The 26984-nt window shown below is 44.7% G+C and overlaps 1 long non-coding RNA gene across 1 annotated transcript; it reads left to right on the top strand.

The window, feature by feature from the left end:
• Positions 1-26454, top strand: LOC122552407 (uncharacterized). The gene is made up of 4 exons (XR_015761030.1): positions 1-135; positions 8961-9105; positions 10508-10641; positions 25863-26454. It is a non-coding gene; the product is annotated as an uncharacterized LOC122552407 (long non-coding RNA).
• The last annotated feature ends 530 nt before the right edge of the window (positions 26455-26984 follow it).

Here is a 26984-nt window from a genome sequence, read left to right as displayed (position 1 = left end):
GTTCTCAGGAAGTTCCTGACTCAGTATACTTCCCATCTTCTGGGTCTCTTGTTCATCACCTCATTGAAGATGGTTGATCAGCCAGTGAGAAAAAGGGGAGGGAGATCTGAAGCCTTCAATAAATCCTGCAGTGAGGTAAGATCACCCACAGTGCACAGAGCAGAGAGCAATGAGAGGGATCCAAACATCGGCTAACAAGACATGACATAGAACCAATGCTGGTGGGGGAGCACAGTACAGACACACCCCAGTTTCAATCACCACCCCTACTGTTAGTTGTGTTGTACTAAGACAGCATCAGGAGTGTCACAGTTATCAATCCAGGCCTGTGCTGTCTTAGTGAGCATCAGCAGCACAGTGGGGAAAGCAGGCCTCCCTTGAGAGTGTGGGAATGCTGCCTGGGATCTCCAACACTATATCTATGGCATGTCTCATGGTCCGATGTCTTCGATAATTTGTAACTCAAATAACCATTCCTGTCCCTGTGACCTCCTCCATTCCCGATAGTCCCTCCACATGTTTGAAATCTACTGCATTCCAGACTACCATCCCTATCTCTGTAACTTGCTTCAGTCTCTACAACATGCCTCATTTCAGTAGTCCCCTCCTCCAATGACAGAACCAAACAGAACTGAATCAGAACCTTTGGTTTGATCCAACTAGTCCATGCTGTCCAGTGTCCCTGAAAGAGTTGCTTTTGCCTGCATTTGACCCATATCCATTCAAACCTTCTCCTCTCCATTTTCCTGCCCAAGTTTATTTCACGTGTTTTAATGTACTTTTCTCTGCAATTGCCACGGCAGTTCCTTCAATATGTACACCATATTCTGTGTGGAAAATGTTCTCCTCCCGTCCCTTTTAAGTCTTTCCTATCCACCTCACATTTATGCCCTTTAGTTGTGGACTCCCCTACCCTGGGGTAAAGATCTTGGCAATTCACCTTTTGTATACTCATGGTTTTATAAACCTTTGTCAGGTCACCCCTCAGCCACCAACACCCAAAGGAAATATGAAGGACAATGATACAAATATCTCTGCTGTCGTAACTGCCACTATTTTGCCACAATGTGCTGGGATACACCTGTTCAGGACCTGGGTTTTTATCTACCTTTTGTGTTTTAAGACCTCTCGTACCAGCTCTTCTGTAATGGGGAACTCTTTACAAGACATCACTGTTTCTTTCCCTTTATTTCCTGGTCTTTATCTACAATATGCTTTGACATGAAATATTCGTTTTGGATCTGACCCATCTCCTGTGGTTTCACACAGGAGGGGCCCTATTGTCTCTGTTTTGTACTTGTATGCTGTAGGATCTCTTTGGACTCTCCTTAACATTTTCTGAGAATCTATCTCTTTCCCCCCGGTTTCACTTTGCAGCTTATCCTGCCTCTCCTTATAAGTCTAACCCTCCAGGATCAGTAACATCTTGATCATTCTTTGCTCCATTTACAGTTTCGGAACATGCTTCCTAAAGCAGGAGGATCAGAATAATACGCAGTACTCCAACTGGGGACCCAGCAATGTCTTGTATAGCCGTATCATGATGTACCAGCTCATGTCATTAATGCTCTGACCCATGAGGGCAAGTGTGCCAAATGCGGATTCCCCACCTTATCCCACTGTGATGCCACTTCCAAGGAACAGTGTAACTGAACCCCTTGGTCTCTCTCGTTTGACAACACTGCCCAGGTCCCTACCATGAACTGTGTTAGTCCTCCCTGGTTTGTCTTAACAAAGTTCAACACCTGAATTAAACACCATCTTTTATTCCTTGTCCCGCTGTCCCTGTTATTCAAGAGCCCCTTTGATAACTGTATTCCCTGCCCGTTATAACACAGATATTATTATCCACAAACCTACTAACAATGACTCCGATATTCTGTCTGTCTTCTTGGTCACCTCATCAACAAATTCAATTCATTTGTGAGACACGACTTTGTATGCACGAAGCTGTCCTGACTGTCCGTAATCAATCCTTACTTTCTGAAATGCATTTAACTGCTGTCCCGTGGAATCACTTCCAACAACATTTGCACGACTGACACCAAGCTAATTGGTCTTTAGGTCACTGCCTTTCCATTGCAGCCTTTACTAAATACTGGCACAACATTAGCCACCCTGCAGGCTCCCAGCTCATCACCTGTGGCTGTCAGTGATAGAAATATTTCTGTGAGGAACTCCTTAATTTCGTCCTTAACTTCCTCCAATATCTAGGGGCAAACTTGATTAGTTCCCAGATATTGTCTTGTTTTTATGGATTTTAAATCCTCCAGCACCTCATGCTCTGTAATGTGGACACTTTTGAAGATATCACTGTTTATTCCACTGACTTCCCTAGCCTTTTTCCTCAGTAAGTTGTAGTGTGAATTTTTTATTTAAGATATCACCCATCTCCTGTGATTCCACACATTGATGGCGCCATTGATCTTTAAGGGGCCACATTTTGTCCTGAGTTAATTTTTTTAATGAATATTCTTGTGGAACATCTATGGATTTTCCTCAACCTTGTTTGCCAAAGCTTTCTTGGGTCCCCTTTGGGCTCTCCTGATTTCCCTCTTAAGTGTTACTACACCCGCAATGTTCTTCAAGAGATTCACTTAATCCAGATGTCTATACAATGATGTGCCCACTTTTTTCTTAACCATAACCTCAATATTCTCAGTCATCCAGTGTTTCCTACTTGTGATCAGCCTTGTCCTTCACACTAACAAGAATATGCTGGCCCTGAACTCTCATTTTCTCTATTTTGAAAAATTCCCACATGTCTGAGGTCCCTCCAAATATCAACTTTTAAAAATCTCTTGACGAATACCTTTTGAATTGGGGTAAGGCCAATTTTGATCTTTATCTTGTGGACCAGGCCTACCAATTATCCATAGCTATTTTCAAACTAATATAATTGTGATCACTTTTCCAAAATGCTCCCCCAATAACACCTCAAGCACTTTTCCTCACCTTGCTTCCCAAAGGGAGGTCAGGTTTCACCTCTTTCTCCAGTTGGGTCATTTACATACTGACTGAGCCAGTTTTCTTGATCATACTGAACAAATCCCTCTCATCCAAGCTCAGAACATTTCGTCAGTCTCAGTCTCGGTTTAGTAAGTTAAAATCCCTGACCGTTACAGCCCTATCATGCTTACAAGTATCTGAGATGTCCGGAAAAAATTGCTGCTCAATTTCCTGCTGACTATTGGGGGCCTGTAGTACAGTTATATCAAACTGATGACCCATTCTTATTTCTCAGTTCCACTCGCATATCTTCACTGGGCGATTCCCAGGAATATCTTCTCTAAGTCCTGCAGTTATGTTTTCACAAATCTAAACCTCCGCTACCCCACCTCAATTGCCTCTCCTTTTATCCTTCCTGTAGAATCTGTACCCTGGAACATTGAGCTGCCAGTCCTGTCCCTCCCTCAGCTGTGTTACTGTAATACCTACGGTATTCCAGTCCCATGTTCGATGCATGCGTTGGGTTCATGTGCTTTCCCTGTCAGGCCTTTTCCATCAAAATAAATGCTGCTTAGTTCATCAGTTTCCCATCATTGCCTGCTATGCTGGTGCCTGCCTGGTCGATTGAAATGACTGTCTTGAAATTCTGTCCCAGCGTCAACCTTCAGACTGTAGCCGAGATCATCCCCCTCACTGTGAACAACACCCTCACCTTTCATGTCATCTGCAAAACTGATGATACCTTCTGCTTTCACATTCGAGTTATTAATGTACATAATAACCAGCAATGGTTCCTGCACAGATCCCTATGGTGCACCCACTGGTGAAAGGCTTCTCATCACAAAAACAATCCTCCAATTTTGGCTCCAATTTTCCAACTTGCCTCCGATCCCATGGGCTCTTCCCTTTTGAGCCAGCCTTCCATGTGGGACCTTGTCAAAGGCCTTAATGAACTCCATGGAACCCACATCATCTGCACGGCCCTTATCAATATTTTTAGACACCATTTCAAAAAACGCCTCTGAATTCATCGGACAGAATCTTCCTATACCAAATTCGTGATGACTTTCCCTAATCGATTCCTGCCTTTCCAAATGTTGATACATCTTGTCCCTCAGAATTTTTCCCAATTATTTCCCTCCCCCTGCAGTCAGACTATCTGCTCTGTAATTGGACAGGCATATGGACGTACATGGAATAGTGTAGGTGGGATGGGCTTCAAATTAGTATAACAGGGCGGCGCAACATCGACGGCCGAAGGGCCTGTACTGCGTTGTAATGTTCTGTGTTCTATGTAATTACCTGGCCTATCCCTGCTGCACTTGTTAAACAAAGGAACCACATTCTCTATCTTCCAGTCATTCGGCACTTCACCTGTGCTCAGCAGAGTATTACATATATCTGCGTGGGGCCCAGCAACCTCCTCCCTTGCCTCCCAAAGCAGCCTGGGATATATTTCATTGGACACTGAGGATTTCCCCACCTTTACACCAGCGAAAGCATTTAATACCTCCTCCTTATTGATCTTAACATGTTCGAGAACCTCACCATCCCGACTGAAATGCCCGGGAACAATGTCTTTCTCCTGTGTGAATACAGGTGGGAAGTATTCATTGAAGACCTCACCTACTTCCTCTGGCTCCATGCACAGATTGTCTCTTTGGTTTCTAACAGGCCCCACCCTTTCCCCAGTAATCCTCTTACTCTCACTGTACTGGTAGAATACCTTGTGGCTTTTCCTTAACATTATCGGCCAAGGATATTTTGTGACCATTGTTTGTCCCTCATTTTTCAGGACCCCCTTGCACTCTCTATACTTGTGAATGGCTTCACCTGTTTTTATTGCACTGTATTCTCTTTATCAAACTGACGATATCACTTGATCAGTATTCGCTGGATTTGCTGCCTTTGCCATTCCATCCTCATGAACACACCGGCCCTGAATTTTCACTGTATCACTTTAAAATGCTCCCATTTTGCAAATATAGACCCAAACGCAGATGGTTCTTCCCAGCCCATGTTTGTCACATCCTGTCCAATGGTCTTGATACTGATAGGAGAGTCAGATGTGAGGGGGACTGACATGAGACTATGTGGCTGCAGAAGAGACCCCAGGATGGTGTGCTGCCTCCTGTGTGCCAGGGTCAAGGATGTCTCTGAACAATTGCAGAACATTTGGAACGGAGAGGGTGAACAGCCAGAGACCGTTGTGCACATTTGTACGATTGACCAAGATAGACAATGGGATGGGGTCCTGTGAAATTAGTACAGGGATTTCAGTAAGAATTTAAAAAGCAGGACCTCAAGGCTAGTCATATCTGGATTACTTCCAGTGCCACGTGCCAGTGAGGATAGACATAGGAAGTTAGGCCGGATGGATGTGTGGCTGAGGAGCTGGTGGAGGGGGCAGGGTTTCCGGTTCTTGGATCATTGGGATCTCCTCTGGGGTAGAGGTGACCTGTAAAAGAAGGGTGGGTTGGACTTGATCCAGAAGGGCACCAGTAATCCTGGAGCGAGATTTGCTAGTGTTACCCTGGAAGGATCTAAACTAGTTTGGCAGGGATTTGGGACACTGAATAAGAAAGGGGCCATTGACCATTCAGGGGAAGATACATCAGCCACCAAGACCAAGTTTCCTATTCAGGATATCCAGGGGTACAGTAAAGGAACAGAAAAGATTTCTGGTTTTACGAGCATTTATTTCAACACGAGACATGGCTGGTAAGGCAGACGAGCTCAGAGCATGGAATGGCTCTGTGGACTGGGATATTATAGCCATAACAGAAACATGGCTGAGAGAAGGGTATGACTGGCAGCTCAGTGTTCCAGGATACAGAAGCTACAGGCAGGATAGAAGGACAAGTAAGTGAAGAGGGTGTGCTGTCCTTTTGATAAGGGAGGACATAACAACAGAAGATACTCTTAGATAGGATACTCTGAAGGGGTTATCAAATGAGGCCACATGTTTGGAAGTTATAAACAAAAAGGGGATGGTCAAACTGTTGGGACTGTGTTGTGACCCTCAAACAGCCAGCGGGTATTGGAGGAGCAGATGTGTTGAGAGATGGGCGATAACAGTAGGAATTATAGAGTATTATTGTTTGGAGATTTTAATTTCCCCTGGATTGACTGGGCCACCCAGAGAGTAAAAGACCCGTACGGAGTAAAATTTGACACATATGCCCAAGAACATTTCCTAAATGAAGATCTAGACGGCATAACTCTACTCAGGCGGGTGCAACACTGGACCTCCCCTCCGAAAACGAGGTCAGGCAAGTGACTAAAGTCTCAGTCGGACAGCACTTTGGGTCCAGTGACCACAACTGTCTGAGAATTCACCCAGTCATGGAAAAACATCGAACAGGTCCACAGACTAAGATGCTAAATTGGAGCAGGGCCAGTTTTCGTGCCATTAGGCAGGATCTAGCAGAGGTCGTTTGAGTGAAGCTAAAAATCACACAGCAGCTGTTTATACTCCAACTAGATTTGGAAGAGCTATTGATCATTCCAAAAGTTGAAATACTTCATCTAAATATGTTTAATATTACATTCCATGACACTGCTATCCTGTTGCTATAAATTCTGTGCCTTATGACTGTGCTCCACAACCACCGGTGAAGAAGCAACGCTCTGAAATCTAGCGCTTCCAAACAAACCTGCGGGACGTGGTGTTGTGTGACTTTTAACTTTGCCCACCCCAGTCCAACATCTGCATCTCCAAATCATGACTACCATCGATTGGGTGAGTCTGTCTTAATAAAAAGGAACGACTGGCAAATGGGAGGCTTTGAAAAGTGTGATCTCAAGAATCCAGAGTCCCTGTTCGGGTGAAGGGAAACGCTGGCAGTTTCAAGGATCCCTGGCTGATGAGGGATATTGAGGCTCTACTCGGGAAAACGAAGATGCAATACATTGGCTTTAAGGTTTCTGTATCTACCTCTTCCAGTCCTAAAGATACGATTAATCTTTGGAGACCCCCAAATCCTCTCAGGTCCCTGTCGCACTCCCGATCTGTAGAACTCACTCCAATGCCGGTGGCTCTCCCGATCCAGTTTCTACAAGACCCACCGTCTATATAACATCCTCCTGTCATTAGCACACACTCTGTCAATGTAATCTCCTCCAGTTTCTCCATCCATCTACTCTTCTCCATAACCTTCTCCAGCTCTGACATCTCTATCTGTGTAAATGTCACCCTCCCCTACAATCTTTCCCTTGACCAAACTGTAGGAGCTTACTCATGTTCCCTTTTTTCTGTGAAACTGTCCTCAACCAAAATTGCTGTCCTTATATCTCAGAAAATCTGTCAGACTCCACACCCTCCAATGCAAAAAAACTCCAGAACCTTAGCCTTGCCATGTCTATAAAAATCTTAGGTCTGACTACTCTGCATATGTCTGTTTGTTCTTTCAATTTGTACAGCCCACTTTATCTCTGTGATCTGCTCCTAAAGCATTCCTTGTCTGTGTAAACCACTCCATCCTCACGATATCCTTATGCCTGTAAACTGCTCCATCACTCCCAACCTCCCCATCTCCATGAACATCTGTAGGCCCTACAGCTCTCTGCATTTCTGTAACCTGCTGTGACTCTACGTTCCTCCTTCCTGGTGAAACAGCGTCCAATCCCCAGAACCCTCTGAGCCTGCATCATCTGCACCTGATCAGACCATTGCTGTCTCTGTTACCTCTGACATTCCTAGCAACCCTCCCTATTTGTGTCTCTTTCTCCAGATCTCATCCTCTCCAGCTTTCTGAAACATCTGCATGCCATTGTACCCAGCCCTATATAGAACACAGAACATAGAACAGTAGAGCACATGACAGGCCCTTTGGCCCTCAACGATGTGCCGACCTTTTATCCTACTCTGTGATAAAACTATAATCTACAGACCCTACATTTTACTATCATCCATGTGCCTATCGAAGAGATAATTAAATATCCCTAATGTTACTGACTCTACTATCACCGCTGCAGTGCATTGCATGCACCCACCACTCTCCGTGTAAAGAACCTTCTCTGACAACGCCCCTAAACCTTCCTCCAATCACCTTTAAATTATGATCCCTTCTGATAACCATCTTCACAATGGGGTAATTCTCCGGCTATCTAATCTATCTCAGACTCTCATCATCCCGTGCACCTCTATCAAGTGACTTATCATCCTCAATGAGAAAAACCCTAGCTCTCTCAGCCTTTCTTCATAAGGCCTGCCCTCCAGTCCAGGCAGCATCCTGATAAATCTCCTCTGCACTCTCTCTGAGGCTTCCACATCTTTACGATAATAAGGCAACCAGAATTGAACATGATATTCCAAATGTGGTCTAACCAGGGATCTATACAGCATAACTTTGTGACTCTTAAACTCAATCTCCCTGCTAATGAAAGCCAACACACCATACACCTTCTCCAAACCCCAGTCAACTTGGTTGGCAACTTTGAGGGATCCATGGATTGAATCCCAAGATCCCGCTGTTCCTCGACACTCGCCAAGAATCCTGCTTTTAACCTTGTCAAGGTTTTCTGTGAAATCCTTCCAATCTTAAACCCTCCCAATTTTTGTAACTTCCTCCAGTGCCGAGAACACTCCAGAGCTGTGAAATCTCTTCGCGTCCCTACAATTCTCCTTAGCTCTGTAACCTCCTTTATTAGCATCAACACTCAAAATTCCTGAAGCCTCCTTTTACCACTGCAATATTTCTGATATCTGCATTACCCTCCTGTCCTGGTATCCCTCCCTGTCCACGTAACATCCACCATCCTCCAGTGCCCTTCTGGGTAACTTTGCAGAGGAAGGAAGAGTTGTAGAGTCCAGGCCATGTTACGGAGGTAGGAAGGGCTGCCGAACCTGGTGGTACAATTTTGTTGACCGAAATTTGGAGATTTTTATCAGAATGGCTGAACACAGCTTCAGGTTCCCAGGCTGGGAGATGTGAGTTCAGTTGTGAATCTATTTATCCATTTTGTCTGTGTGCCTGACACTGACCTGGTGCTGCTCATGTGCCCTCCAGATCTGCATGACTGACCAGAGCTCATCTCAACAACGCCTTCGATTGGAATGATTCTTTTCCATTATATTTCAGCGGCAGTTTCACGAGACGCAAGAATTGGAGAGTTTTGATTTTGAGAGAATGAAACCTTTATCATTGCAAAATGGTAAGACTTCAAAAATTAGATAACGAGAGTTCAGAGACAGTAAACGGTATTCCTGTTAGGGTGAAGGAAAGGCTTATAGTTCCAGGAAATGTTGGATTACTAGAGAAATTGATGTTTTGGTTAGGAAAAAGAAGGAAGCATATGTCAAGAACATATAGGAGAAATCCAGTGAATCCTTAGAGTATAAAGGCAGTAAGAGTATACTTAAGAGCGAAAAGCAGACAGGGGATAGCGTTGGCAAATAGGGTTAAGGAGAATCCAAAGGGATTTTATGCATACACATAAATGACGAAAGGGTAGAAACTTTATCCGTTCTAAACAAAAACATAATTTAAGCTTTCCCACAATTTCCTGTCACAACCCTATTCACTGATGTACAGTTTCAGTTAATCACTGTCCCATTCTGTTCCTTTCTGCTTGTCTTCAGCCACATCCTCATGGTGTTCCGATACTTCACCTTTGCTACTGGGATTTGGAAAGCTCCTTTCACCTGAACCCTGTTCATGCATCCTCTCTGTCAGTTTTAAGCTCTGTCCATAAACCTACGGACATGATAGGATGGGACACTGCTCCCAGCATGGTTCCAGTGGATTATTTTTTTAAGTCAGGTATGGGCTGTGGGTGTCTCTGGCTGACCAGCCTTTCTTGCCCAGTCCTTGCTGCCCTTGAGCTGAGTAGCTTGCTCGGCCATTTCAGAGGGTCATTGAGAGGCAGACACCTTGATGTGGGTACATCGTGCAGACCACGTGAAGATTGGCAGATGTCCTTCTCGAAAGTACAAGTATTTGGATGTTTTGTACATCAGCAATAGTTTCATACTTATTTGTGGATTGTTCATTACTATTTTTAAATTTGTTGGTTTCTAATTTCTCCATTTCTGATGGTGGGATTCAAACCTGCCTCCCCTGAGCATTAGATGAGCTTTGGGATACATTCGCTAGCAATAATTCCACTAGGCAATCACTTCGCCTAATCACTGGTTGCTCATCCCTGAACACTGATACCAGTGCATCATGAAGGTAGACCCGTTCTTCCGACCCAATTGTATGACACTGACATCTTTCAGCACTCTGGAGGTATCACTCAGTATCTCTCCATGTGTTATCCCTCACCGTGTGAGTCTAATTCCTGCCTCTGTCAGTCTCTCTCTCTCTCTATTTTTCTCTCTCTTTTTTTTCTCTCTCTCTTTTGTCTCTATCTCTCTCACACACACACACACACTTTCAGCTATTCTAGATTCCGACCTAACAGAATTCCCCACCCCGGTGAGACAAGGCAGCAAGGAATAGGAATGGAGACTGGGATTTTCCAGATCTCTGTGATACTCGGGAACATTCTCCCTCTGTAACCCTCACTGCATCAGTCTAATTTCTCATTCTGTCTATCTCTCTGTCTCCTGTAGGTACTCAGGAAGTTCCTGACTCAATAGACTTCCCAGCTGCTGGGTGTCTCATCCATCACTAATTGAAATTGGTTGGTCAGCCAGAGAGACAAAGAGCAGGGAGATCTGGAGCCTTCTATAAATCCTGCAGAGAGGTAAGACCATTCGCAGTGCACAAAGCAGAGAGCAATAAGAAGGCTCCAAACATCGGCTAACAAGACATGACATAGTGTTGGAGGGGGAGCAGAGTACAGACTTACTACCAAGTACTGAGAATCACTACTCTGCAACATTGTATCTATGGCATGTCTTGTGGGCCAGTTTATTCAGTAATTTGTAATTGCTATAAGTCTTATCTCTGTAACCTCCTCTCTTCCTTATAGTCCCTCCATATAATTGAAATTTACTGCTTTCCAGACAGCTATTCCGATGTCTGTAACTTGCTTCAATGTCTGCAACATGCCTTATCTCAGTAGTCTCCTCCTCCAATAATTTGAGACAGTCATGCAGCACAGAAATGCTTCCTTTGATCCAACTAGTCTTTGCTGACCAGAGTCCCTGAACGTTTCCTGCATTGACCTAAATCCCTTCAAACCTTCTCCCTTCCATATACTTGCCCAAATGGCTTTTACATGTTGTCATTGTGCTTTTCTCTACCATTCCTCCTGGAAGCTCATTCCATACCTGCATCATCCTCTTCGTGAAATATATTCAACTCCAATTCCTTTTATGTCTTTCCTTTCTCCCCTCATATTTATGCCCTCTAGAACATAGAACATGACAGTGCAGTAATGGCCCTTCTGCCCTCGATGATGCGCCAACCTGTGGAACCAATCTGAAGCCCATCTAACCAACACGATTCCAATTCTGTCCAATGACCATTTAAATACCCTTAAAGTTGGCGAGTCCACTGCTGTCGCAGGCAGCACGTTCCACGCCCCTGCCACTCTGAGTGAAGAAACTACCTCTGGCATTTGTCCTATATCTATCACCCATCAATTTAAAGCTATCTCCCCTCGTGTGAGGCAACCCCAATTCAAAGGAAAAGTTCTCACTGTCCAACCCATCTAACGCTCTGATTATCTGATTCGTCTCAGTAGTAGGCCTGAAAACATCTTCTCTTGAACAAAAACAGCTTCAAGTTCCTCAGACATTTTCGTAAGATACTCCCTCCATATCAGATGACATCCTAGTAAATCTTCTCAGAACCCTTTGCAAAGCTTGCATATCTTTGCTGTAATGTGGTGACCTAAACTGTACCCAACGCTCCAAATGATGTAGCACCAGAGTTTTGTCCAGCTGCAGCATGATCTCATGGTTCCGAAACTCAATCCCTCTACCAGTAAAAGCTCATACACTGAATGCGTTCTTAACAACCCTATCAGCCTGGGTGGCAACTTTCAACGACCTATGTACATGTACACAGAGATCTCTCTGTTCATCTACACTACCAAGAATCTTACCACTAGACTAGTACTCTGTGTTCATGTTACTCCTTCCAAAATGAATGACATCACACTTTTCCACATTAAAATTCATTTGTGAACTCTAGGTCCAGCTCTGCAGCTGATCTATGCCTCTCTGTAACCGACAGCATCCTTCGTCACTCTCCACATCTTTACCGACCTTAGTGTCATCCGCAAATGTACTAACCCATTATTCAATGCCCTCATCCAGGTCATTTGTATAAATGAGAAGCAACACTAGACCCAAAACTGATTCTGGCGTAACCAACTAGTAACTGAACTCCAGGATGAGTATTTCCCATGAAACACTATTCTGTCTTCTTTCAGCGAGCTAATGTCTGATCCAAACTGCAATCCCATGCCTTCGTTTTGTTTGCAATAGCCTACCGTGGGGAATCGTAACACACGCCTTACTGTAATCAATATACACCACGTCAACTGGTTTACCCTCATCCACCCTCTTAAAAAAACTCAATAAGGTTTGTGAGGCACGGCCTGCCCTTCACAAGGCGGTGTTGACTATCCCTAATCATCTTATTCGTCTCCAGATGATTATAAATCCTATCTCTTACAAGCCTTTCCAACGCTTTACCCAGAATTGTTGTAAGGCTCACAGCTCTCGAATTAGCAGGATTTTCTCTACTCCCATCCTTGGACAAGGGGACAACATTTGCTATCCTCCAGCCTTCTGGTACTATCTCTAGACAATGACGGCATAAATATCAAAGCCAATCTCCTTCCTGGCTTCCCAGAGAATCCGAAGATAAATCCCATCCGGCCCAGACGACTTACCTATTTTCACACTTTGCAGAATTGCGAACACATCCTCATTCTGCAGTTCAATCCCATTTTGTAATGGACTCCACTGCCCTGGTGTAAGGACGTGGGTTAATCAACTTACCTGTATCCCTCATGGTTTTATAAGCCTTTGTAAGGTCACCCCTCAGCCACCGACGCCCAATGGAAATACGAAGGACAATGATATAAATATTTCTTCTCGTGTCCCTGCCACTACTTTGTCACAATGTTCTGGGATACACTTGTTCAGGAACTGGGGTTTTCTTAGTCTTTGTGTTTTAAGACCTCCAGCACCACCTCTTCTGTAATAGGGACTATTTACAAGCCATCACTGTTTCTTTCCATTGGTGTACTAGTCTTTGTCTATAATATGTTCTGACATGAAATATTCATTTAGGCTCTCGCCCATCTCCTGTGGTTCCACACTTGCATGGCCTCGCTGATCTTTGAGGAGCCCTAGTGACTGTCGAGTTGTTTTTTTTTGTCCTTGTGTGCTGTGGAAAATTCTTTGCATTCTCCTTAACATTGCCTGCCAAATCTATCTTATCCCCCCATGTTGTTTTCCAGCTTAACCACCCTCCCCATTTCTGTCAAACCCTCCAGTATCAGTGAAATCTTCGTCAATCTTTGCTCCATTGACAGTTTCAGGAAGTGCTTCCTAAATCAGAATGATCAGAATTCTATGCAGTATTCCAAATGTGTGTTGATTATCCCTAATCAATCCTTGCCTTTGCAAATGCATGTAACTACTGTCCAGCAGAATCGCTTCCAACAACATATGCATCACTGACGTCAAGCTTATTGGTGTTGAAGTCCTTGGCTTTCCCTCGCAGCCATTCCTAAACACTGGCACAACATTAGCCATCCTCCAGGCTTCCAACTCATCCCTGCTGTTTATCAGTGATAGCAAAATCTCTTTCCCCACAATTTCTTCCTAAGCTTCCCACAATATCCTGGGATATCCTTGATTATTTCCCAGGGCTTTGTATACCTTTTATTCATTTTAAAATTTCCAGTACCTCCTGTTCTGTTACGTGGAGTCTTTTGAAGACATTATTGTTTATTTCCCTGAGTTGCCCAGTCTTTCTCCACAATACGTTGAAACGTGAAATTTTCGTTTCGGATCTCAGCCATCTCCTCTGCTTCCACACTTGGATGGCTCCATTGATCTTTAAGGAACCATATTCCGTCCGTATTTAATTATCTGTTGTTAATATACTTGCATTTTCCTCAGCCTGATCTGCCAGAGCTTTCTGTGGTCCCCTTTGTTGGTTCCTGATTTTCCACTTAAGTGTCCTACTCCACCCATAATATTCTTGCAGGGATTCCGTTAAACCAGTTGGCTATATGTGACATGTGCCTCCTTTTTCTTGACCAGAACCCCAAAACCTCCAGTCATCCAGTGTTTACGACTTGTGTCAGCATTATCCTTTACCATAACAGGAATATGCTGACCCTGAACTCTCATTTTATTTCTCCTTTGAAAGCTTCCCATCTGCCTGACGTCCCTTTACTTGCAAATAACCTCCACAATCCATTGTTAAAAGCTCTTGACTCATACCTTCGGGATTCAGGCAAGGCCAGTTTTGATCATTAACTTGTGGACCAGCCATGTTCTTTTCCATCGCTATTTTCAAACTGATAGAAGTGTGGTGACTTTGCCAAAGAGTTTTCCCACGAACACCCCCTGTCCCTTTCCCTCCCTTGTTTCCCAAGGGGAAGTCAGGTTTTACCCCTTCCTGCTGTCCGACCATTTACATTCTGATTGGGACAGTTTTCTTGAACATGCCTAACAAATCCCTCCCACTAAAGTTCTGCATAGTCTGGCAGTCCCAGTGTAGGTTTAGAAAGTTAATATCTCTGACCATTACAACCCTATCCTTCTTTCAGATATCTGCGATCTCCCAACATATTTGCTGCTCAATTTCCCGTTGACTGTTGAGGGCCTGTAATGCAACCATCTCAAAGTGATGACCATTCTCAATTATTATGTCCACCATTACAGTATCACTGGGTGATCCCCAAGAATATCCTCTCAAAGTGCTGCAGTGATGTATCACTGATCAAAAACTCCACTCCCCCTCCTGTCTCACCTCCTGTGTTCTCCATCCTGTAGAATCTGTACCTTGGAACATTGAGCTGTCAGTCCTGTCCCTCCCTCAGCTGTGTTTCTGTCATACCTGTGGTGTCTCAGTCCCATGTTCATGTCCATCTGCCTTACCTTTTAGGCCTGTTATGTTGAAATAAAGTAGTTTAATTGATCAGTTTTCCCTCATTGCCTGCTGTGCTAGTGTCTGCCTTGTTGATTGAAATTACTCTCTTGAATTCTGTCACAGCCTCAACTTTCAGACTGTAGCTTGAGACCATCCCTCTCACTGTGGACAACACCCTCCTTTTTCATATCATTTGCATACCTACTAATGATATCACATCCAAGTGATTAATGCCCATAAGGAACAGAAATGGCTCCTGCACAGATCCCTGTGGTACACCCGCTAGGCAAAAGCTTTCAATCCCAAAAACAATCCTCCAACAATTTTGGATCCAATTTGCCTACTTGCCTTTGATGCCATGGGTTCTTCCTTTTTGGGCCAGCCTTCCATGTGGGACCTTGTCAAAGCCCTTACTGAACTCCATGGAACCCACATCATCTGCACTGGCCTCATCAATATCTTCAATCGTAATTTCAAAGAAAACTCAGCTGAGTTCATCAGCCATTATCTTCCTCTACCAAATCCATGCTGACTAACACTAATCGATCCCTGCCTTTCCAGTTATTGATCCATCCTTTCCCTCAGAATTGTTCCCAATTTCCCTCCCCCTGCTGACAGACTATCTGCTCTGTAATTACCTGGCCTATCCCTGCTGCCCTTCTTGAACAAAGGAACCACATTAGCGATCCTCCAGGCTTTTGGCACTTCACCTGTGGCCAGCAAAGTATTAAATATATCCAGCAGAGCCCCAGAAATCTCCTCGCTTACCTACCATAGCAGCCTGGGGTGCATTTCATTGGGCACTGGGGAGTTCTTCAAGTTTTATGCCTGTGAAAACATTTAATTTCACCTCCGTATTGATCTTACCATGTTCTCGAACATTATCCTCCCAACTGAAATCCCCGGCTACAATGCCTTTCTCCTGTGTGAATACAGATGGGAAGTGTTCATTGAAAAGCTCACCTACATCCTCTGGTTCCATGCACAGACTATCCCTTTGGTTTCTAACAGGACTCACCCTTTCCTCAGTTGCCCTCTTATTCTAACTATACTGATAAACTACCTTGTGACTTTTCCTTAATAGTATCTGACAAGCATATTTCATGGCCATTGTGTGTCCTCGGTTTCTATGGATCCCCTTGCACTCTCTATCTTTGTGAATTGCTTCACCTGAGTTTATTGTACTGTATTTTCTTTATCAAACTCATGATATTACTTGATCAGTATTTGCTGGACTTGCTATCTTTACTATTCCCACGTCAGGAACTTACTGGCCTTGAACTCTCACTGTATCACTTTAACATACTCCCACTTTCCAAATATAAACCCAACTATAGATAGTCCTCCCAGTATACATGAATTCAACTGGAACAACACTAATATCATAGGACAAGCCAAGCAGAGAACAGCCAGGGAATTCCTGGAGGCATAGCACTCATCCACAGATTCAATCAATAAGCATCGATCTGGACCCAATATACCGGCCACTGCAACTGACAGCTGGAACTGACAACCGGAAGCGGCAGATTCAAACCAATACAAATGCCAGAGGAAAGATCACAGAAGCGCTTCACAGGAGGCTCCCAAGCACTGAGGATGTCACCTAGATAGGGGACGAAACACAAATTCCCAGCTCATTCATATATCCATCCAAATGCCTCTTAAATGTTGCAATTGTACCAATCTCCACCACTTCCTCTGGCAGTTCATTCCATGCACGTACCACACTATGTGTGAAAACGTTGCCCCTTAGGTCTCTTTTATATATTTCCCCTCTCATCATAAACTCATACTTTCTAGTTCTGGACTTCCCGACCCTAGGGAAAATACTTTGTCTGTTTATTCTGTCCTTGCCCCTCATAATTTTGTAAACCAATATAAGGTCACCCCTCAGCCTCCGAAACTCCAGGGAAACCAGCCCCAGCCTTTTCAATCTCTCCCTTTAGCTAAAATCCTCAAACCCTGGCAACATCCATGTAAATCTTTTCTGAGCTCTTTCAGATTTCACAACATATTTCTGATAGGAAGGAAACCAGAATTGAGTTCAATATTCCAAAAGCCTATCCAATGTCCTGTACAGCCACAACAAGACCTCCCAACACCTGTACTCAGTACTCTGACCAATAAAAGAAAACATACCAAATGCATTCTTCACTATCCTATCTACCTGTGGCTCCATTTTCAAGGAGCTATGAACCTGCACTCCAAAGTCTCTTTGTTCAGCAACACTCCCTCGGGCCTTACCAGGAAGTGATCAGGTGTACCCTAGAACTCTGTCAGAAGCTAGGGACGTGATTGCTGTGCCCCGTGCTGAAATATTATTATCAGCGATAGTCACAGGTAAGGTACAGAAGACTGGAGGTTGGCTAACGTGGTGCCACTATTTAAGCAAGATGGTAAGGAAAAGCCAGGGACCTACAGAACGGTTCGCCTGACGTCAGTGGTGGGCACGTTAAAGGAGGGAATCATGAGGGACAGGATTTGCATGTGTTTGGAAAAGGGGTTTCGAATTCGGGATAATCAGCATTGCTTTGTGCGTGGGAAATCCTGTCTCAAGAAATTGATTGCAGTTTTTGAAGAAGCACCAAAAAGGATTGATGAGGGCAGAGCTGTCGATGTGAGCGATATGAACTTCAATACGGTGTTTGAAAAGTTTCCACATGGGAGATTGGTGAGCAAGGTTAAATCTCATGAAATACAGGGAAAACCAGTCATTTGGATACAGAACTGGCTCAAATATAGAAGACAAAGGGTGGTGGTGGTGGTGGGTTGTTTTTCAGACTGGAGGCCTGTGACCAGTGGAGTGCCACAAGGATCGGTGCTGGATCCACTACTTTTGTTATTTATATAAATGATTTGGATGTGAACATAGGATGTGTAGTTCGTAAGATTGCAGATGACGACAAAATTGGAGGTATTGTGGATAGCGAAGAATGTTACCTCAGATTACAACGGGATTTGGATCAGATGGGTCAATGGGCTGTGGTGTGGCAAATCGAGTTTAATTTAGATAAATGTGAGGTGCTGTATTTTGGGAAAGCAACTCTCAGCAGGACTTATGTGCTTAATGGTATGTTCCTGGGGAGTGTTGCGCAACAAAGAAACTTTGGAATGCAGTTTCATAACTTCTTTAAAGTGGAGTTGCAGGTAGATAGGAGGGTGAAGGAGGTGTTTGGTATGCTTGTGTTTACTGATCAGATCATTGAGTAGAGGAGTTGGGAGGTCATGTTCTGGCTGTACAGGACATTGGATAAGCCAATTGTGGAATATTGCATGCAGTTCCTGTCTCCTTCTGATCGGAAGGATGTTGTGTGAATTGAAAGGTTTCAGAAAAGATTTACAGGGATGTTGCCAAGATTGGAGGATTTGAGCTGCATGTCGAGGTTGAATGGGCTGGGGCTATTTGAGGCTCAGGGGAGACCATATAGAGGTTTATAAGAGAGGTATGGATAGGTTTAACAGACACGGTCTTTTCCCTGAGATAGTGGAGTCCAGAACCGGACAGCCTAGGTTCAGGGTGAGAAGGGAAAGATATGAAAGGAACTGAAGGGACAACTTTTGCAGGCAGAGGGGTATCTGTGTACGGAATGAACTGCTTGAGGAAGTGATGGAGGCTGGTACAATTACTGCATTTAAAAAGCATCTGGATGGGTATACTAACAGGAAGGATTGAGAGGGATTTGGGCCAAGTGCTAGCAAATAAGACGAGATTATGATAGGATGTGTGGGTGGCGTGGATGAGTTGGACCGAATGCTCTGTTTCTGTGCTGCACATATTCTATGACTGTAAATGTTTTCCACTGTCCATTTACAGCCACACACATCAATGTTTCCCCTGTTAACCTTGTTCAATTCTCCTCTCAAACACATGTAAATGGATTTGGTTGTGATTGTCAGGTGTGCTTTATGGTCAATTTAAAAATCCATCATCTCGCTGAATTCCGCTACACTAAAATTTCCCAGAGGATATCGCATTGTGATGATACTCCTTCACTCAGCATCCTCTCACAACGGTCGATCTGAGATAGCCATGTCTCTGGCCATTTGCACAATATGTTATTCAAAGAAACACTGACCACAACATTCCAATGATTGAAGTCTCCCACAATTATCACAGTGTCTTTGCATTGCATTGGAATTCATTGGAATGTGTAACAGTGTTGAGCAATGCAATGCTGTCAGGCATCCTAAAAAACATTCTCCTGCTTGTGTTTTTGACACGTGTTGCCCAGAATTTGCATTCAGCCTGATTCAGCTGCATAATCTGAGACCAAATGCTTTCTCTGTAATGCCTTTGTTACCCATTACTGTCAGGGTTACCCATCCTGTACTCTCATTCTGCCTGAGACCTCTCAAGGATGTGCGGAATTGAATATTTAAATTCCACCTTTTGTTTCTCCAAATATTTTGGTGACAAAATCTTATTTATCTCTGTAACACAAGTCCATCTACCTTATTGAAGATACTTTGTCCATTCCAAAGAAAGAACATTGTTATTGATTTTTTCCCAGAATTTCCTGTCACAGCCTAATTCACTGATGTCCAGTTTTAGTTAAACTCTGCCCTATCCTGTTCCTTTCTGGTTGTCTTCAGCCACATTCCATGCTGTACCGATGCTTCACCCCTTTTCAATTTGGATTTGGAAAGCTCCTTCCACCTGAACCCTGTCCCTGCATCCTTCATGTCAGTTTAAGGCCCTGCCCATAAACCTATCGACATGATTGGCTCGGACACTGCTCCCAGCAGCGTTGTTTTTAATTCACTCGTGGGATGTTGCTCTCTATGGCTGGCCAGCGTGTATTTCCCACCCCGAGCTGCCCTTGAGCTAAGTGGCTGGCTGGATCATTTCATGGGACAGTTGAGAGTCAACCTCCTTGCTCTGTGTCTGGAGTCACATGTAGGCCAGACCTGCTGTCGATAACAGATTTCCTTCCTTCAATGATATTAAGAAGTTAGATCGTTATAGCTGACATCGGCATTAAATTTTGAATGAACAGTCTGGTGAGAATAACACGAGGCCATCACCTCTCCCACTCGTAGCTCAACCGTCGCTGAGTACTGATCCTACTGCATCATGAATCAAAAACCTTTCACCATGCCCATTGCTTGATCCTGAAATCATTCTTGCACCCTGGTGATATCACTCAGTATCTCTTCATTTGGTATCCCTCGCTGAATGGGTCGAATTGCTGCCTCTGTCAATGTCTCTTACTCTTGCAGCTACTCCAGATCCTGAGCCAACAGAATTCTCCACTCCAGAGAGACGCAGCAGCACATGCCAGAGCAGAGAGCATTTAAATAGCTCGAAACGTCGGTCCTCAAGACAAGACGTAGATACAGTGCTGAATGGTGAACACAGAGCATAATGCTCCCAGGCTCAATCTCCATCCTTTGTGAGAGGATTACTTTCAGCTCTGCTGTACTGAGTCTGCCTGAGACAGCATTAGGTGTGTCACAGTTATCAATCCAGACCTACACTGTCTTAGTGAGCATCAGGACAATGGAGGGGAAAGTAGGCCGAACACGGGAAGTTCCTATTGAAGCCTGGGATCTTTTTGTTCTCTACACTCCAACATTCTCTATTGTCGCATCATAGATTCATACAGCAAGGAAGCAGACTCTTCAGTCCAACTCCACTGAGCTAATGCCTTGTATGCTTCTAACTCTGAGAACAGTTCCTATCTCTGTAACCTCACCCCCTCCCTACAATCCCTCTGCAAATTTAAAATGTACTTCAATGCTGACTATCTCCCGGTGACTGTAAAATGCTCCAGACTGGATGACATGGCAAATCTCAGGAATCTCCTCCTCCCGTCATTACAATAATCTCTCTTTCTGTCATCTTGCACAATACCTCCAGCCTACACTGTCTCCGTAACATCCTCCAGCCTCGACCATTTGTGTACTCTCCTCCAGCTCCTAGAGCACATGATATCATTGTAACGTTCAATCCCTATAACATTCCTGCCTCCCATCCTAAACCACTACATGACCTCTAATCATCCACCATCCTTACAAACCTCCCTATCTCTTTCAAATCCTCTAGTCCCTACAGCCTTTCCTGCCTGTGTAACCTGCCCCTATCCCGGCGGCCGTCCCTGTGTACAGTCTCCTGAAGCCACAATAACCCGCCCAATGTCTGCAATCTCCTCTATCGCTGTGACCTTCTCCCGTCACGACACTGCTCCATAACTCTACCCCCTGCCGTCACTACCAGCCTTCGTATCTCTGTAACCACATGTGGTCACTAAAGCTACATCCATTTACATGAAACATCCTCTTTGTTGCTGTATCCAAGCCGAGTCCCTACAGCTCTCACTTTCTGTAACCTCCTTCAGTCTGAAGAACCATCCCTCTATATTACTAACTTTATCCAATCGCAAAAACCATCACCACAAACCTCACTATCGCTGTAAATTCTTCCAGTTACTCCCTATCTCTGTACACCATCCTTTCCCTACTACTCATTCCTGATGAAGGGCTCCGGCTCAAAATGTTCCTGATCCTCGGATGCTGGAAAAGCACAGTGGGTCAGGCAGCAATACACTCTTGATTCTGATTCCCTATATTTCTGTGTAGCACTCCCTGGCTCTGTATCACTGTCAGTCCCCACTATCCCCACTAACTGTGTAAACTGCACTATTCCTGAAAAAGGGTTCATGCCCGAATCGTCGATTCTCCTGCTCTTTCGATGCTGCCTGACCGGCTGCGCTTTTCCAGCAACACATTTTCAGCTCTGATCTCCAGCATCTGCAGTCCTCACTTTCTCCTAAACTGCACTATCACCAATCACTGGAATTTTTTCAGACCGTGGAATACTCCCCAACTGTCCAATCTTTTCGAGCCTCTCCAACCCTCCAAAACTGATTCCTCCTGCAGCCCGATAACCCCGCCTATCTTCGTAACTTCCGTTAGCCGCTGGAACACTCCTTATCTCTGGTACATCATATCCTATAGCATCCCTCCGTTTGTGTGTTCCTCCAATCACTATGGCGGCGCCTGCCTCTGTGACATTAGCCCACACACTGAATCCACTTCCAACACCAAAAGCTTCACTATCTCTGTTACCTTCTCATTCTCCTACAGACCTCCCTTTCAGTATGAACTTCTGACATTCATCAGTCCACACTGTCTCTGCAATCTACATCAGCCTCCAGAGCCCTCCTTACATCTGTCACCTGCTCCAGTAGCTATATCACTATCCATCTGTCAGGCCTACTTTGTAAGTGCTCCAGCAGCTATATCACTCCACATCTGTCAGACCTACAGTGTAACTGCTCCAGCAGTTATATCATTCCCCATCTCTCAGGGCTACTCTGTAGCTGCTCCTGCAGCTTTATCACTCCCCATTCTGTCAACCCTACTCTGTTTCTTCTCCAGCAGCTATGTCACTCCCCCTCTGTCAGGTTTACTATGTAACTGCTCCGGCTGTAAAATCGCTAGCCACCTGTCAGGCTCACTCTGTAACTGCTCCAGCAGCTCTATCACTCCCTATTTGCCAAGGCTCCTCTGTAACTGCTTCACTCCCCGTCTGCCCAACTTTGCAACTGCACCAGTGATATTACACCCCCTCTAGCAAGCCTACTCTGTAAGTACTCCAGCAGCTATACCACTCCCCATCTGTCAGATCTGCTCTGCAACTGCTCCGATAGATCCTGTAAGAAGACCAAAGAATCTGCGATGTATGAGTAAATTTGCCTCATTTTCTAAATTGTCATGAGTTCAATTGCAACCTTCTCCACCTTTTCTCATCAATATCCCTCCATTTTGAGGGACAGTCTGTTGAAACTTCTCTGGGCTGCCTCCAATGCAAGAACATATCCCTCTAGATAGGGAACCAAACCTGTTTACAGTATTTTCATTGTGAGCTGATTAGAACCCTCTCTAGTTATTACAAGCCTTCCCTATTGTTATTCTCCATTCCCTTTGGAGTCAATCCCAGCATTCCATTTACCCTTTCTATGATCTGCTGATCCTGTATACCACCTTCCTGAGATTTATACACAAGAATTCCCAAGTTACTTTGTGATGTAGCTTTTTGCAGTCTATCTGAAACCAAGAGGTGGTGGTATTAATCAGGAAAGTGTTGGAATGTATGGTAAGCGATATGGCAGAAATGATAACTGCACAATTCGAAAGCAGATGAATAAGCACGTCTCGTAAACCCATCTCGATGCCACGGAGGCAATGCGGTGGCTCAGTAGTTAGCATTGCTGCCTCACAGCAACAGGAATCAGGCTTCGATTCCTGCCTCGGGTGATTGGCAGTGTGGAGATCTTTCTGTGTCTGTGTTGGTTTCCTCGAGGTATTCCTGTTTCCTCCCACAGTCCAAGGATGTGCAGGTTAAGTGAGGTGGCCATGGGACATTGTCCACACTGTCGGGTTTCTGTGATCAGATATAGAAGTACGCTACTTGGACCATCGAGTTTATTCCACTATTCGATGATGGTTGAATTGTTTCTCTTACCTATTCCTTGTAACCCTTCATCCCCTTACTCATTAAGAACCTATCTGTCAGGCGAAAGTGAGGGCTGCAGATGCTGGAGGTTAGAGTTCAGAGTGTGGTGCTGGAAAAGGACAGCATGTCAGGCAGCATCCGAGGAGCAGGAGAATCAATGTTTCGGGCAAAAGCCCTTCATCAGTCCTTTCCTGATGAAGGGCCTTTGCCAGAAATGTCGATTCTCCTGTTCCTCGGATTCTGCCTGACCTGCTGTCCTTTTCCAGCACCATACCCCTGACAAGAACCTATCTACCTCTGAGTTAAAGCACTGATTTACTTCGCATCCACAGCCCCCCCCGTAGGCAGCGAGCTCCCCAGATTATCAATCTCTGGCTGAATAAATTGCTCCACATCTCCATTCTGAAGGGGTGTCCCTTCACTTTGAAGCTCTGTCTTTGGGCCCGAGTCTCTCCGAATCATGGGAAACATTTTCCTCATGCCCACTCTATCCAGGTCCCTCAGTATTCTGTACGTTTGAATCAGATTCTGCCACCGCTGCCTAAACGTAATCGAGAGCAGACACAGAATCTCCAACTGCTCCTCATGTGACAAGCATTTCATCTCTGGGATGTTTCAGAGAATTCTGTTTCCCGTACCCCCTCACATCCTTTGTCCAGACTGTCAATGTTTAGCATGTACATTGTGATCCCAACGCTGTCCCCAATGGAACTCCACATATCACTGGCTGACTCCTTTATATCTGCTCTCTGTTTTCTGACAGTGCCAAGCATGTTGCTCTGAAAGCGAGATGTCATTTCATAAACATTGCTGGCTTTGTTTTCCTGTCTGGCTGTAGACAGCAGAGTAGATAAAACCGAGGAATGGTTTATTGGGATTTTCAGAAACCTTTTAACAAGGTCCCACTGAAGAGGTGGATAAGCAAAATTGGCACATGTGGGATTGGAGGGAATGTAATGGCATGGATTGAGAATTCTTTAACAGACAGAGAACTAAGTGGAAGAAAATGGATTAGTGCTTGACATCCAACTAATCTCAAATGGATTTGATGTATTTGATGGTCGCACAAAATCTAATGTTTCACATTTGTTGGTGATACAAAATTAGCTGTGAAGTGGGTTGTATGGAGAAAACAAAGAGAACATGAACAGTCTGTGAATTTCTCTTTTTTAAAGTTCAGTTATGGGATGTGGTCGTCACTCGCTCGGCCATCATTACCTTCCATCAGTCATTCCCTGGAGAGGGTGGCGGTGAGCTGCCTTCCTGATGCATTGCAGTCTTTTGGGTGTAGGGACAGACACAGTGCTGGGAGGATGGAGCGTGGCTTGGAGAGCACCTTGGAAATGCTGATGTTCCCGTGCACCTGGAATTGCTGTCCTTCCAGGGTATAGAAATTCCGGGTTTGTGAAGGGCTGCTGAAAGAGCCTTCCTGAGTGACTTCAGTGCTGCTTGTTGATTTTTCTACAAATACCATCCTTCATTCATTCGTTGACGGACATGTGCAATGTTGGCTGAGTCAACATTTTTTAATAATTGGTTTGGAGTTATCCCTGAGAAGGTGGTAGTGAGCTGCCTTCATGTGTGACTGCACCAGCCGTTGGAACTGTTGTTATCTGTGTATCATCCAGCAGGCGCTCCAACACTCCTCATGTCTGTAACATATCCCACATGTGCCACTGTAACTGCGTACAGACAATGCAGTTCTCCCTTTATAGGTGACGTACTCCTCTATGTACAACTCTTATAGTTCCTCACAATATCTCCCCTCATCCATTCCCGTCTGCGCTGTTGATCTTGGAAATTGTTTTTATTCCTGTTTAAACTTCTGATCAGCATTCAACTCTTCCTTTTTAAATTTGTAACCTCTCAGTATCTGTATCCCTCCATATCACTGTCACAAATTACAGCTCCTAAAATCTCTATGAATTACAGCGGCTGGATGTGTTTAATTCACACTTTTCACCCTCCTTATCCACTTCACCTCGTCCATCTCCTACAATCCTACCATTTCAGAATGTTCCTATTCTCTGCACCACCTCATGGCCTGAAGGTCCTTGAAGACCACCAGTGCTCCAATGATCTATATTCCCCCCCACCCCAGTTATTGCAAGTCTTCTAACTCTGTGACATCCAACAGTGTCCAGTACCTTACCACACTTCCTGGCTGTCAATTTGCATTCATTGAAGTGTTTCTATCTCTGTAAGCAGCTCACAAAAAGCCCTTTAGACTCAACAAAGCTCCGTCACCAACAAACCACCATCTCTCTATTTCCTTTGACTTATTCAGTGCCTGCAACTCTCGCTGTGTCTTCCAGTAACCTGCTTTAGGCACTGCAGATTTGCCTCCCTGTCCAGATAGCCTGTTCCATCTCCGACAGCTCGCTCAATCACTGTAACACCTTCTGCCGCCTCTAATCCTCCTCTTTTTCACGATTTTCCAGGCTCAGCGGCGATCCTGTGAGGGAGCAGTGCGGAATGGGATATTATAAATCTCAGTTCAGGCTTGAGGATTACAATTACTTGGGAGTCACAAAGGGAGAGAACCTGACAGCGAGCAGCACAGAGCGGGAGAATCAGCAGCGAGGATCGCGGCCGACTGGGACTTGGAGTTGGAGAAACAGCAGAGCAGGAGGCACAGACACAGTGCTGGGAGCATGGAGCGTGGCTTGGAGGGCACTTTGGAAATGCTGATGTTCCCGTGCACCTGGAATTGCTGTCCTTCCAAGGAATAGTGGGTTGGTCAAATGGAAAACGTTTTCTGTTACATTGGGAGAAGTCATAGCCCCTGCTGATGTTTGAGACGATCACCGGGTCATGCAGCTCAGTTAATGACTGGAGATTTTGTGAGACATCTATAATGCTGAGAGTTTGGTGGATAACACATACAGGGAGGGGATCACACTGCTGTCATAACGGCATGTAAGAAGGAAGGAAATGGGTGATCAGTCAAGAGATAAGTCAGGGAATAGAGGATTACCCTGGGGGAGGGGAGGCTCCCTCCCCATTAAGTTTTCCAGTTTGGAAGCTGATGAAGATGCGGACTGCTCAGGGGAGTGCAGTCAGAACCATATCGGTGGCACCACAAGCAGCCTGACTGTACAGAGGGGGGGGGGGGGGGGGGGAGAAGGAAGGAGGGGCGATAGTCACAGAGCAGTCAGGAAATTGAAGAAGGTGTCAGTGTTTCTATGACTGTCAATGTAATTCCAGGATCGTGGTATCAAGAATGTCACTGTGTCCATAAAGTCTGCTCCACCATTCACATTTGGCTGATCAGTTTTTCAAGCCCGTTTTCCTCCTTTCCCTCTTTGATCTCATGGCAATCAAGAACTTTTCTATCTTTGTTTTAAATCTGCTCAATGACTTTGCATCCATAGCCTTTTGTGACAATGAGTTCCACAGATTCCCCACTCTCTGGGTGAAGATGTTTCCCTTTATTTCCGATCTAAAACGTTTTCCCTTTACTCGAAGGCTGTGCCGTTGGTTACTCGTATCTTCTGTCAATGGAAACATCTTCCCAACGTCCACTCTATCCAAGCCATTCATTATTCTGTAAGTTTCAATCA

This window comes from Chiloscyllium plagiosum, unplaced genomic scaffold (genome assembly GCF_037043375.1).
Source record: "Chiloscyllium plagiosum isolate Xiang-an unplaced genomic scaffold, Cpla_swu_hap1 HiC_scaffold_22, whole genome shotgun sequence".
Taxonomy (NCBI): domain Eukaryota; kingdom Metazoa; phylum Chordata; class Chondrichthyes; order Orectolobiformes; family Hemiscylliidae; genus Chiloscyllium; species Chiloscyllium plagiosum.
Note: the sequence above shows the minus strand (reverse complement) of the source record. Positions and strands in the feature narration are given on the sequence as shown.